The sequence below is a fragment of the Lycium barbarum genome, chromosome 11 (genome assembly GCF_019175385.1).
Source record: "Lycium barbarum isolate Lr01 chromosome 11, ASM1917538v2, whole genome shotgun sequence".
Classification (NCBI taxonomy): domain Eukaryota; kingdom Viridiplantae; phylum Streptophyta; class Magnoliopsida; order Solanales; family Solanaceae; genus Lycium; species Lycium barbarum.
In genome coordinates this window covers 121597580-121613372 of record NC_083347.1, presented here as the reverse complement: position 1 = coordinate 121613372, position 15793 = coordinate 121597580, and the positions used below count along the sequence as shown (strand labels likewise).

General features: G+C 31.0%; 1 long non-coding RNA gene across 2 annotated transcripts; it reads right to left on the bottom strand.

Moving 5' to 3' along the window:
• Positions 1–3395: 3395 nt before the first annotated feature.
• Positions 3396–6882, bottom strand: LOC132617923 (uncharacterized). 2 transcript variants are annotated; one of them, XR_009573869.1, is made up of 3 exons: positions 5885–6882; positions 5382–5588; positions 3396–3711 (listed from the first exon to the last, which is right to left on the bottom strand). It is a non-coding gene; the product is annotated as an uncharacterized LOC132617923 (long non-coding RNA). The 2 variants fall into 2 exon arrangements; XR_009573870.1 differs by having other exon boundaries at positions 5382–5565.
• Between the last annotated feature and the right edge of the window lie 8911 nt (positions 6883–15793).

Below are 15793 nucleotides of genomic sequence, written 5' to 3'. Positions count from 1 at the left end.
AATCACAAAAAAGGAGAAAAAAAGATGACATCTTACTTCTTCATAGACCACAATCATATAATCATATATCATATATATATATATATATATATATATATATATATATATATATATATATATAAGAAGAAAAAAAGATGACATCTTACTTCTTCATAGACCACAATCATATATATATATATATATATATAAGCAGGACAAAATCCCGATGACGTGGCTCAACAAGGAAGCAAGGATTGTATTTATCTTTTTCTACAACTAGTGAATTTGTCTGCGCGGTCATAAAAGACACGAATAATTTACTAATATAAATAGAAGAGGTATTTACAATAAATATATATTTGTAAATTGACTAAATCAGAAATACAAATCACTTTCAAAGATATGATGAAAATTTTCATACTTCAATCAATATTATAAATTAGAAGTTGTCCATGAAAGCGTACAGACAGGCCGACTTTTAATAAGTAGACTATATTGTAAAGTTGATATGTATTTCTTAATTAATTATTTGCTTGATTTCTTAAAATGTTGGAAGTTTGAAGAAAAGTTTTATCCTTTTTTATATAAATAATAATGTCTTTATCTAATACATATTTCATATATGCATAGATAAGTCAGGATTTTGAAATATTTTTTAAGAGTTTCTCCATACATAGAAATAATACAAAATAGAAAAGTACAACAACAAAAGAACTACACTCTCTTGGCCGTTTCTATATAAATACCCAGATGTACAATTTGATTTCGTAGAGAAAAACGTTTAGTTAGTAGTTAGCAGACTTCCAACAAAGTTATAATTGGACTAAAAGAAATTATAATCTTATGACAATCAGAAATTAAAATAAAAATCAAACTAAAAGGGAATCATAGAAAGAATATATTGAAAAATAAGTGAAGAAAATTATAATATAATAAGCACATCATTCTTACTATCTTAATCATAAAAAATAGAAGGAAAAGGTACGAAATCAATACATGATTTTTCGTCTTATCGAGATCTACTCTCTCAAACCAATCATCGTTCAAGAATCTTCTTCTTCTTCTTCTTCTTCTTCAAGTCAAACTAAAACATGACTATTATATTGCACTAAATATGATAATATCACTACTTCAAATATGGAATGAAAAAAAACATTGAATATATAAGTTCTCATTAAACGAAAAATATGAATTTATATAGATTTTAATATCTCCCTTTTCTTTTACCATTTATCAAATTCTTGGTTCAAAAGTTATGGATTTTTAAATTTAATATTTTCCCTTATTCTTTTCATTTCTCAGCTTTGAAAATTCTTGGTGATCATAAATTCACAACCTTTCAAATATATCCCTACGTTTGTCCTAAGTTACTAATTTGAACCAAAAGAAATTTCAGACTTACGACATCAGAAATTCATGGAAAAATTAAACTAAAGAGGAATCATAGAAAAAATATATGGAAACGATGAGTAAAGAAGAAAATAATACAATATACACATCATTCTTACGACCTTAGTCATTAAAAAATAGAAAGAAGAAGTATGGAATCAGTGCATAATTTTCCGAGCTCTTGTCGACTTTCACTCCCACAAGCCCATCACCATTCAAGAACCTCGACCACCTCCTTCTCCTTTACACCAAACTAAAACATAAATATAATAGTGCATAAATATAACAAAATTATCACTTCAAAAATGGAATGAAAGGATAATTTTGGATAGGTTCTCATGAAACAAAAAGTATGAATTTATATAGATAAAAATGAAGGAATACCATAAGGCATCTTAAATTTTTAAATTAAATATTTGGGGGTTATGGAGGTGAAATTTTAAAGCAAATAAATGAGAGAAAAGAAAACAAATAAAGGAGAGATAGATAATTGCAAATGGTAATAAGTGCTGTAGGTACGTGGGCAAAAGACGGATATCAGCATTTTTTTATGCCATGCTAACGCACCCATCGTGGGCGGTGGATATCAGCACTTTATTGGCTACTTGTTGGGATTAATTAGGATAATCAAATGAAGTAGAATTTTCTTTCTTTATTACTCCAATTTTATTAAATAGTTTAAATGGAAAAAATACAAAAAAAGGAGAAAAAAAAAAGATAAATGCAAATACTGGCCATAGAGAGGTGACGTCACATGACCTTGTCTATGCCTAGTTTTTATATATACTAGTATACTTACCCGCGCGATTCGCGAATAATACAAAAAAATTATAATTCAAAATATTATGCGTCAAAAATAAAAGTTGTATGACTACTTCAAGTTCATACTCAAAAGTACAACAAAATTAATCACAATCTTTAATACTCTGTAATATCTTTTTTGGTTCACACATCCAACTCTGACATATGCACATTGACATAAGTTCACACATAACTCTGACATATGCACGTTGACATAAGTTCCAGATGCATTTTAAGACCTTGTTTGATACTCTAATTCATCTTCATGGCAGCAACACTGATAGGATGAAACGTCAAGTAAGTTTGGCTAAATTCACTCAACAAACTAAGAATCTGAAATAAATATTTATTTTAGGATGTTCTCAAGTAATCTTTTCTTTTAGTCTCTCAAATCATGATACTGCTGATTCGTTTTACCTCAAGAAGTTATGACTTCTCAAAGTATGAGAGCGTACATCAGATCCAGGAAAAAACTTGAATAACTAAAAATTGAAATAAAAGATTTGGATACTACCTGATCGTTTGTTTTTTCACTTGTTTCAGTTGAAACCACCTAAACTATTTGGTTTTGGAATTAAATAGGCTATAATAGAGAAGAGAAAAAGTAAAATAGTACATAAGCTCACATGCAGACAAAAATTCTACCCAGTAATGAAATCTAATCACTATTAAATAAAGAAAATATTTACAAAAAAATGATGGAAAAGTTTCGAACAAAACATGTACTACTGTAATACCTGACAATACATAGTTCCATTCTTGCTCTATACTACAACAAATGCTGCACTGAGTTGATTTGGGTGTTTGATTCATTGCCATGGAGATTGGTCTTTGGTGTTGAAATGTCTATAAATACTAAATAGATATATGCTTGAAGAACAATCTAGGCATTCAGGTGCTTCTTCCTATGGCAATTAAATACAGGTTGATGCTTCATTTTCATGCTATTTGCGCACTAACCTTATAAGCAACATAAAATATCTCTCTTTGTTAGGCAATTAGAAACAGTCGATGATACAGTGTCATGCTATTTGTAGGCTAAACTTCAAAGCAACATAAAATATACTTCTATTTTTATTTTGAGAAGAAGTTAAAAAGTTAAGCACAGAAGCTTTTAAAACCATCTGAGTATGCGGAAAAAAAATCATCATTCACCTGCACATTATTTGTTTATCCGCCGCTTGAGATAGGAGGACAAAGAATGCCTTTGTTCATCTCTAAATAAACCATAGCATTGATAAATGAAGATGTTAGAGAACCAAAACTCCTGATTCATAAACAAAGAGCATAGTGTGATCTCTAACCACATAAGAAAGGAAATTTTCAAGATTAGTAAGGAAAACAAGACTTTCAAAACAAAGAGAACCAAAATACATTAAAAATTACGGAAAAAATAAAATCTTCAGAACACGGTAAAACTATGTGAAATATACACAGATTTTTGACCAATTTAGCAACAGTGGACAAAAATCTCTTAGCGTCAAAAGGGGGTGTTGCCTCATGTAGAAGCTTCACCAGAATCTCTGTTTTGACTCATCGTTCCTTGCAAGCAAAAACATTTTCAAGAGTTAAATCCTCCGAGATTAAGTAAAAATAAAAATGCTGCTGCAAACATGAAAATGAATTAAGATAGAATATCCATAGGCGGGGAAGTAGAAGCTATGAGTACTGCCCAAAGCACAGGAAACCAAATTTTCTGCCAAATGCTTGAAATGGCATAAGCTAGTTGTTATAAGCAAAAAAAATCAGTAGATTGACAGGAGTGTTAAGTTAAATTTTAGAACATGATTTACTTAAAAATAAAATCTGGGAGAATGAGACAATATGTAGATCGAGATTTGTGGCAGAAAGTCTTCTTAGCGGTTTCAACCGCAAGAGTGGTCTTGCAATTTCACCAACCACAGTTACAACTTACAAATTTCTTTTTCCTAATGCCTAGCAACTTGTACATGGTTATTGAGAAAAAATAGGACTCTGTAAAATGCAAGGTAAATTTAAGCTCTTGACATTTTCGGAAGTTTTTGCTGAGTGATATTGAGGAAAAAATAGGAGTCTTTTACTAACAGAATTGTGAATCCATTTCCATAAGTTGACAAATGTCATATTTTCATAGAGACACTTGGCGCAATGACAAAGCTAAAGTTGCTGATATTATGTATATACTACATGTGTCGCCATAATCGATTCTCAACAATATCATCCAATATTATTTAGAAGAAAACATTAAGCAAAAAACATCTATTGTTATGAACAGATTACTCACGTTGACCTGAGATACATCAGGAGCAACAGGTGAGGTCACGGGATAAGATTTATAAAACTTCATTCTGCATGCAATTTTTTATTCTTCATTCATCTCCTGCATAGCTATTTTTCTGACTTCTCTCTTCTTCATTAAAAAATTCAAAACATTCATAAGTTATGTTGCTCGGACTCTCCAAATTGCTACCGCACCTGTGTCGAATCCTCCAAAAATGTACTACTTTTGGAGGATCCGACACGCACCCGTTGACATTTTTAAAGAGTCCAAGCAGCATAGGTCATAAGCATCAGCAAGAACTTTGAGACGAAGAAAGTATAATAGGAATGCAAAAGAACATCAAAGTTACCTCTCGATTATTCATCAAAATTTACCACACTATTTTTTTTTTTTTTACTTCACAACTCCTAGACATGTCCCTGGCAGTCATATGTAACTTCAATAATCAATTGTCATTACTTAGTAGACAATGTCGGAGAATATTTTTTACATTCCCATATCATTCTTCATTTAGTTTTTTTTTTTTGGAGAAGAATTCATCATTCTGGATGTTCTTTTTCTCACGCATATACTGCAGTCTAATTTGAATCTCCCAATTAAATTGGCTAAATGAATCTCTCATGTACTTTCTGAAAGAAAATGAAACCTTGCACAAATGCATAGTACAGGACGAAACAAAAGTCAATCATCAATATTTTAGCCCTGTATAAGATAAATACAGCAGGTTGATAAAAATCAAATAACAGAGTACACATATTCCATGTGAAAATTGCATTACAATGTGTCGTACTCACTAACAAAGCATAATCCAAACCTAAAAATGCAACGTGGAAATAAAACAACCCCCAAATCTTAAATAAAGACAAATAAATTAATACATTCAGATCCAACGACAAACTCAGAAACCATAATACATAACTTATCCAAGAAAGGAGAAAAAGATTATATTTACCTGTGGGTGAGAATTTGGGTGATCTTCATTAACGTTTCTGCTGGAGAACAATTCACTCGTTTGGATCTTCTTCGTCGCAGATATACTACAATGAAGATGGGGATTAATAACCCAGTTGTCCCTCCTCCACCATTACTCCAGCCGCTTTCTTGTCTTTGCTTCTTCACCGCCTCACAACCACCATCTAAATTTAGAAAAAACGGAGCACTGATGAAAAGAAAAAAAAAGAAGAAGAAAGTCATCACCTTTCTTAATATAGTTCTATGAAATTGAATTAATTGCATAACCTTAATTAAATTGATATTCATAAAAGTTAATTTTCACTCTAAGTAATTAATATGCTAACCTACTTATTACATTAATAAACATCATTCAACAGTCCTGGTTTCAACAACTTGTAATAAACCTTCAGAACAAACTATGACAAATCACTACCCAAATTGGATCACAATATTAAACTCAATAAGCAAAATAAATAAATAAATAAAAACTAAAAATTTTACCTTGTATGATAAATATTGTGATTGATGGTAGTCAGAGGAATCTGAGCGGCATTACAATTTCCGTTGACGAACGAAGTACACAGAATAATAAACCGAACTCCAAACAGGACAAACACAAACTACAAATTTCAGAGACAAACACCAACATCAGGCGTTTGTTGTTTGATTCAACCTCAGATCTCTCATCTCATCTAAAATCTCTTATCTTCGACAATCCCAAATTTATTCTTCTCAGATTTAGAGTCTGTTTGGATTGGCTTATGACTATAAGCTGCAAACACTAAAAAAAAATAAGTTGGTAGTCTAACTAGCTTATAAGCTACTTTAGATAAGCTAAGTCAAATGGGCCAAATTATTTTTTTAAGCTTATTTTAAGCACAAAATAACTTTAAACTGATCAGTCAAACACTCAAAAAAACTAAAAACAACTTATAAGCAACTTATAAGCTAATCCAAACGGGCTCTTAACTGTTCCTTCCACGCACATGTTCTCGTCATCCATGATATTGGATTTGAAACTGTGGGGTTCAATGCTTCTGCTCCCTGGATTGTTTGATTGATTTACTCTATTTCTAGAGTTGAACCAAAAGTAGAAATTGGAAGCCAAGAAATTGGTTGGAACGTTTCCAGAGAATGTAGAAAGACACTATGCTTTCTGATTTAGAAGTTGCAACTCTCTTTAAACTTTTTAACTTTATTTTGCTGAGGAACCACGTCCTTGTGGTCTTTTATTTTTTTTATTTTACTGAGTGAGTAATTTGCTCATTGCAGTTTTTTTTTTTTTTAACTGTTGTAGTTTTTAACTTTTAATTTTTATTTTGTATTTTTAAATTTTAATTTTTGTGGTGATGATACTTGTCATCACATGATGCTTTTGTCTCTCCTATTATATAGAGATAAATATATATTCTTTTAAGACATTTGGGTTTTTATAATTAATAAGACAATTAAGAAAATGGAGAAACACTCCAAAAAAAGGAATTAGGCCAGCACCGAACGTGAGTTGACAACTTGACCCTTAAACTTCAACCGATTGTCGACAAATTACATACAAATGGACAGACGGCTTATGCCTGTGTTGTGTACGGGTCTAACACTTTAGATTATAGTGCATTTATGTATATGTAGTTATTTTTAAATAGTGATTATATATATAGAGAGAGTATATATTATGTTCAAAACACGATTAATATAACATTGTAGTTTATGCTCCGTATCTAAAATTTTATTATATTAATGTTTGCTATGAATACAAAATCGGCAAATTCATTAATATTTTTTAAAAGAGAAGACTTGTTTAAAAGGAAACTATTTTTCTCTCTTTGAGATAAAACAATAGCAATATTTAAGCATCAGTTGATACTTTCAATTTTAATTCGATTAATTTAAAGGTGTAAAATACTTATTAGTTTTTATCAAATTTTGATTTGGATAATTCTAATTCAAATTATTAAATTAATTTTACATGTTTAAAACGAAACAAAGTAGAAATTGATTTTCTATTTAAACAAAGAAATACTATTTTTTAATTTTTGGTAAATATTCTCGGTTTAGCTCATTTTACTTGTCATGTTGTCTTTTGCATGGTTTTTTAAGAAAACGTCGATTAGAATTACAATTTGACTAATTTACCTTATTCATTATTTGATCTCCATTTGATATATATTTTTTTACGACATTAATCTCTTTTCACATTTATTAGAGTAAGAATAAAAATAAAAAAGTAATTAAATTCTATCTTATTTTAAAATATAAATATTTTAAGTATATTTATTTTAGTGAACATAACAAATAAATGACATGGAGGAATAGCAAATACAACAGTTTAATATCTAGATTAGATCTCAGACTAATATATAAAAAGAAATAAAACTGTATGGTTTGACTACTTAACTTTTTGAAGAAAAACAATTTCATTTGCTCCCACTAATGGATTGATACGCACGTGGTAATGAATTCATCAATATTGACTTAATGATATACTTTGGAAATTACATGAATATTGTTTAATTTTTTAATATGGAGCACACTTTTGTTTTTGGACATTATTAATTTGCACCATTTTTATGCATATATATATATATATATATATATACTATGTTCAAAACACGATTAATATAACATTGTAGTTTATACTCCGTATCTAAAACTTTAGTATATTAGTATTTACTACGAATACAAAGTCTGCACTTTTTTTTTACATTATTTTTTTTTAATATGGGGTTCAGTTTTTTTTTTTTTTTTTTTGATATTGCTTGATTTTGTTAATATGGGGTCCACTTTTTTTTACAATGAGTTTGGAGATGGTGGGTTCCACATTTTTTTTATTGCTTAATGTTGTTTAGTATGAGGTCTACCCTTTATGGGGTGCACTTTTTTTTTTTTTTTGGACATTATTAGTTTGTACTATTTTTATGCATATAATATATATACATTTACTATGTTCAAAACACGATTAATATAACATTTTAGTTTGTGCTCCGTATCTAAAACTTTATTATAAGTGTTTGCTACGAATACAAAGCCAACACTTTTTTTTTTAAACATTATATTTTTTTTAATATGGGGTTCACTTTTTTTTTTTTTTTTTTTAATTTTATATTGCTGGATTTTGTTAATATGACTATGTTCAAAACATAATTAATATAATATTGTAGTTTGTGCTCCGTATTTAAAACTTTATTATATTAGTATTTGCTACGAATACGCACGTGACAATGAATCCATCATTATTGACTTAATGAGATACTTTGGAAATTACATGAATATTGTTTGATTTTTTAATACGGGGTGCACTTTTTTTTTTGACATTATTAATTTGCACTATATATATATATATATATATATATATATATATATATATATATATATATATATATATATTAGAATTATGGGGCTCACAATTTTTTTTTTGCACTTTTTTTTTAACATTGTTTGTTTTTTTAATATGGGATTCACTTTTTTTTTTTAATCTATATATTGCTTGATTTTGTCAATATGAGATACTATGTTCAAAACACGATTAATATAATATTGTAGTTTGTGCTCCGTATTTAAAAACTTTATTATATTAGTGTTTGCTACGAATACGCACGTGACAATGAATCCATCATTATTGACTTAATGAGATACTTTGCAAATTACATGAATATTGTTTGATTTTTTAATATGGGGTGCACTATTTTTTTAATATTAGTTGTTGTTTAATATATATGGGGCCCACAATTTTTTTTAATTAAATTGGAACGGATATATATATATATATTAGAATTATGGGGCCCATTTTTTTTTAATATTAGTTGTTGTTTAATATATATGGGGCCCACAATTTTTTTTTTGCACTTTTGTTTTTGACATTGTTTGTTTTTTTTAATATGGGATTCACTTTTTTTTTTTTTTTTTTTTTTATATATATATTGCTTGATTTTGTTAATATGAGATACTATGTTCAAAACACGATTAATATAATATTGTAGTTTGTGCTCCGTATTTAAAACTTTATTATATTAGTGTTTGCTACGAATACGCACGTGGCAATGAATCCATCATTATTGACTTAATGAGATACTTTGAAAATTACATGAATATTGTTTGATTTTTTAATATGGGGTGCACTATATTTTTAATATTAGTTGTTGTTTAATATATATGGGGCCCACAATTTTTTTTTACTACTATATAGAAGCATGGGTTAAACCCAATTTTTTTTTTAATATTAGTTGTTTAGAAATATGAGGCCCAATTTTTTTTTTTTTTTTTTTATATTAGTTGTTATTTTAATATATATGGGATCCACAATTTTTTTTTTATTTGGGACGGACGACGAGAAAGCATGGGTTAAGTAATATATGAACTTTAAATAGCAAAGAGGAAAAAACCAAGATTATTCTAGATTTTATAGCAAAATTAGAAGAGAAAAAAGCAAAAAATTGAAAAAAAAGATAAATAGGAAGGGTGGTCATAGAGAGGTATCACATCACCTTATTTATGTTTAGCTTTATATTATATATAGATAGATTTTTTGACAATTAATTCCATTTGTCCACACATAAACAATTAGTTCCTCCAATTAAACACGCCGCTTCTGCCATTTTACCCCCCAAAAGCTACGACAAAGAGAGAACACCCCAGGACAAAGGCCCGCTGACGTGGCATGCCTCAATTATCCGTATTTTATTTTGCGCGGATTGCCCTTTATTTGAGGTGGTCTTTAATTTTTGCCCTTAGAATTGGTGGTCTTTAAATTTTACCGCTCGCCTAACACCCCAAGGTTGTGGGTTCGAATCCCAGTTCAGTTAAAAAAAAATCGCAAGGCAGAATTTTGGGCTTCACAAGTAAAATTTTTGCCCATGCAAATTCTGCATGAAGGTAGAATTTCTGCTTTAAGGCAGAATTTGCATGGGCAGAAATTCTGCCTGTGCAGACTAAATTCTGCCTGAAGGGCAGAGTTTAAATACCACTATTTTGAGGGGTAAAAATTAAAGAATACCCCCAGCGAAGGGCAAATTGCCCCTATCAGTAAACCTATTTATCAATTTTGTTAAAGTTTTGGGCTTTACCCTGTATTTTTTACACAATAAACTCAATTATTATATCTTAAAAAAAAGAAGAAGTTAATGTTCAGTTACAACTCCATCTTAATATTGAATCGCAGCGTTTTCCAAAATTTCCCACAACCCGTTTCCATCAAAATTATCACCGATTCAGTATCCCTGAAATCAGAGAATAAACCAACAACCAGCAATCAACAAAGGAAACACATTCAACCCAACACCCGTGTGAAACAAAAACTACAATTTCAGTTCATTCAAGTTAGAGAAGAAACAATTTATTCGACCATGGGATTCCACTGTGACTTTATCCTCCTGTTCATTCTTCTTTCTTTCTACTTGGCTTTCACATTGTTTTTCCTAATAGTGGAATTTATGACTTATATTCAGAAGAAATAACGAAAAAAAGATTGCCTCTGCAATTTGAACTTAACAAATGTATCTCCATATCTTATATTATTGGTCTTCCTTGATTTAGGTTGGTTAGTAGCAATAAAGTTTGGAACTTTTGGTTATGTTGTCGTCCATTTTGTGTGCTTTGATTAATCTTGAATGTGTTCACTTAATGAATTTTTCATCTAATGTTTTATGCATAGATAGTGACACAAACTTTTTTTGTTTTGCCATTTTTTTATGTGTTTGCTCGATAATTTAGCGCCGTAACTTCAAAGTATTATTCGGGTTCCGTTAATAGCGTCTGTAGGGAAAAGTTGAACATTCGAACTTCTATTCGCTGACTTCTTCAACAATAACAGAGAAGAAATTTATCATGGTTGAGAAATATCCGCAGGTACAAATTCTTCTTATTTTCGTGGTGTTTTATTTCATGTGTTTTTGTATTTAATCTTTCTTTTTCCCTTTTTTCACATCGGGTTTTGACTGGTAATTATCTGCTCATGTGCTCAACATATTTTGATGTTGCTTGATTTCCGTCATTATACTTTTTGATAGTTTATCAAGAGTCCATCATTAGCAATTTCAAAAGTTTTGGTTCTTTGGGTGTTGCACCTCAATGGTTGGCTGAAGTAGTGCACTATTATTTTCTTGGAAGCAGTTGTTTTTTATTTAGATTTCATCTGACCTGTGAAACAAAACACAAAAATGAAACTTTGATATATTGTTATCCGCGTATACTTTGGTTTATTTACTCTGTGCGATCATTGAAAAGAAGAAATAACGCCAGTTAAGACCTATTTTTCTCTTTCCCTGTCCTCTTTCACGGTCAAAATCAAATAGTAATCAATTGTAGAAAAGTTTGGTGAACAAAGATAAAAAGAAAGAAAGAGATGAAGTGGGGAGGGAGGAGAGATGGGGTTTAGGAGTCTTATTTATATGTTTCCTCAATTTTTTTTTTTCTAATTTCCTTCTATTCTTCTAATTATTTTATGTTATTATCATAATAACCCAAACCTCGTAAGAAGAACTGTCACTTTTTTAAGAATCTCAAAAGCCAATAGTTTCTACCATTTGCTGAACAAGTGCTTCGAGAAGGCGAAAGTGTCTAAAGGTTTAATAAAACTGTTGTTTTCAATATTATTACAGTATGACTTTCACATAATATCTACGTTCTTTACTTTGTTATTCTTCCTCCCTCCCTTAGATTGACTTTTCCATTCTTCCTACATTTATCTCTTATTGGTTTGTTAGGCTCTTGGCCATTCCGACAACAAGAAGGAAGATAGTCAGTCAGTTCTTAGTTTCTCATAATTGCACAACTTTTCTAATGTGAATATTTAGGCTAAAATTCTGTTGGACTATAATGTTGATGTACAACGACTGAAATAGCTTTGGGATACATGGGTTAGTTTAAATCTGTAATGTTCCTGTAAGTTTATATATTGAATACCTTTTCATTTAAGTATGAGAATAGTTCTTATCTAGATATGTAACTTCAATAAAAGTTTTTAACATCCCCTCTCAAACATCAAAAAAAAAAAAAAAAAAAAAAAAAAGGAGGAGTTTTTAACATGTTCATCAGAAGTGTCGAAGTGAGTACTCTTGACTCTTGAAATACATTTTGATCTCCTTAAGCCTGCGCATTATCCAAAGCTTTTCTTTCTTATTTTGTTTGTTCCATTTTTTCTCTTCAATTTCATAGAAACTCATACAAAATAGGGACATACTGTTTCTATGGAAAAATCGTGAACAAGTGACATATTCATTGAAGACTGAAGTTATTTTGTGTCAACCTTCAATTTGGAGTCATAACTATCCAAAAAATCAATAGTAATGCCACAATAAGGAAAAGTATAAGAAAGAATCTGCAACTGCATAAAACCAATGAAGAGGTCATTTTTTTATAGGGGTGTTGGTTTTTTGTTTTAAGAAAATAGAAGGGAAACTCCAAAATTTGAGAAAATAGATAAATCTGTTGCATCTAAGGGTGGGAAGAAGTCAACAAGGGAGAGTGCTTTATCATGTGTGAGAAAGATTGAAGGTACAAAGTTTCATGTTTCGTTGATTCTTGACTTCATGTATTGGTATTAAATTCCTTTTTGTTCCACTTTTTCCATAGCAGCCCTTATATTTGGTTACCCGGTTTTTAAGCGTCATTCATCGAAACCGGAGCAACAATCTACCGGGTCACGGAGATTTTGGTGAAACTTTTTCCTCTTCTCCTTTTTCTCCCTGCCCATTTTACTTTCACATTGTTTCCTGAGAATAGAATTGATGCTTAGAAAGAAAGTGTGAAAAGAAAACAGGAATAGCATTTGCAATTCGTCTTTGCAGCATTTACATGTTACTATAGCTATTCTGAAGTACGCTTAGTAATATTCAAAATGACATATTTTTCCAGTTTCCATTGCATTTACTTGCTCAAACTCTATGTTGGAATTTTATTTATATGATCGCTGCACAAAGGAACAAGCAAAGTAGTACACTACCAGTCATGAACTGTAAATTCAAGAACTGTTAATTATTCTTGAATTTGTTAACTTAATCAGCTTTTTATCTAACTTTTTATGCATTCATAATGACATAAGATATTTGTTTATCGTTTGTTCTATCTGTTTGTGCAATTAACTTCATGATTTCTCTTTAATGTTCCATTTTAATTCTTTTTGGACACATAATAAGATCCAGATGTTGTCTTTGTCAGTTCAGATTGAGATAAACAAGACTTACAACAAAAGGAAAAATCTTTCTCCCACTTACAAAGCAAAATTTCTCTCTTTTCCCACGGTCGCTCAAGGTAAATCTGCTCTTTCATATTTTTAGTTTTTGAAGTTCTTATTCATGTTTGATTGGTGTTTCATATATTTATGTGTTCTACTATTGTTCCGACAAAATTTAATATTTCTGGCCTCAATCTAAAGTGAACCAAAATTTGTTGCTTGATTTTAGTTAATTGTACCAAACAAATTTGCATGTTTTGGTGATTTTGTTGCCCGTTTGGTGAGATTTATTAATCTTGAATGTGATCAGTAAAGAAAAAGGTTGATGTCTGCGGGCAATGAACTTCATGGATTTTCGTTAGCCAGCAAAAGTCTTTGTAAGGAAATATCAGCGGCCACCTCATTGAATGCTTCGAGTGAAGGGACATCCCAAAACAAAAACGTACTAAAGAAGACCTAAGACAAGTGATGAGTCGTGAAATTACGCGATATTCGATGCTAATTCCTTAAGTTTTTGTGACTCTTTAAGCACTTTTGTTGTTACTTTTTGTGTTTTTATGTTGTTTTGTAGGAAAAGATGTCCGGAGAGCATAATGGAGCAAAACGGATCAAAATAGAGCAAAAATAGAACAAATCAACGTTTCTGGCACAACATGCTAATAGCATATGGTGCAGCATGTTGAACATGCTAGCAGCATGTGGTGCAGCATCTGCTGCCAGAGAAAGTGGCGCCATGTGCGAGTAGCACATGGCGCAGCATGTGCAACATGCGAGCAGCATGTTGTGCAGCATGTGGTGACAGAGAAATTGTCACCAGATGCTACGGTTTTGGCACAACATGCGATTAGCATGTTGAACATGCGAATAGCATGTTGTGCAAAAGGGTATTATGGTCCATATTTTGTTCCCGTTTTTGGAACAATATAAATACTCTTTTAGGGTTTGTAATACATATCTTTGGCAGTTTTTTACAAGTTTTGGAGACTAGGTTTCTATACCACACTTTGGGGTTGAAGATTTGAAGATTTGGTTGAGTATTTCTTAAACCTTTAATTCATTCCTTCAATTCCTTGCTTTGTATTGTATATCTAAGTGTGTAGCTTTCTATTCCATTACTTGAATCTTGTTTATGAAAATATTCTTGATTAAAGTTTGGTGTGAAACTCTTGTTATGCTTATGTATTGAATGATTCTTATTGCTATTGAAGTGGGTCTTTGTTGATTTAATTAATCTCGTTCTTGAATGTTTCCAAAGGGATTAGCTAACCCTAGGACTCACCCATTTACTTAGATTGAGCTTGGAAGAGGAAATTGTTATATCCCGTATTTTTGAACGTCGAATTATTTGTAAGCTGAGGTGGGGCCCACACGTCAAGATTTTTTTTGGAACATGTGACAAGTTATATGAATCACATATGTAAAGTTAAACACAACTCATGAAGGACCCTTGGGCCAAATCAAAGTGGAAGCCCTCCAAACGAATATTTTTAAGAAAACGTTTTCGGGTGACCTGACTTTGAGGGGAAAAAACGGTATTATAAGTTTGGAATTTGGAAAAATACCAAGAAATAGAAGTTGTAGATAATTGAATTAGCTTTCCAACCATAGGTCGTGGGTTCCCAGGTGACGTCGGTACAAGGAGATATGAACGTTTTAAGGTCGAAAGGTCAGTGGGCTAGGCCCAACTCGGGGCCAACCGGGTTAGGCCCAAAAAAAAAATAAGAGAAAAATGAGGCCCAAGTGAGGAGGTGGCTGGCCATGGTCCTTAATAAAGGACCCAAGCCCATTTAAATTAGTCATGTGATAAATGTATAAAAGACCATTTAGTCAACATTTATCACTTAGAAGCTTCAAGACAAATTGACAAAGGAGAAAACAAAAGAAACAAGAGCAAAGGAGAAGGCCATTCGGCCATAGCTCCAAATTTTTGCTCCTTTGAAATATTGTTCCAAAAATTGTTTTCTTGTGGTATTCCTACTAATTCAAGGGTCCTCTACAACTTGGTGTAGTTATTTTGGAAGGAAGGGCACTTGTTTCATCAATTTAGCACCTTGGACAAGTGAAGAAGATAGGAGGAAAAGGTAAGAATTAATTCCTTTTTCTTATGTTATGAAGGTTTGTTTATGTTGTAGTATGTAGAAATGAGTAGAATTTATGGAAATATGGAAGTTTGCAAAGTGGGTGTGTATATGGGTATATGGCCGTGTGTATGTATTGATGCATAGGCAATATGAGTTGAATTT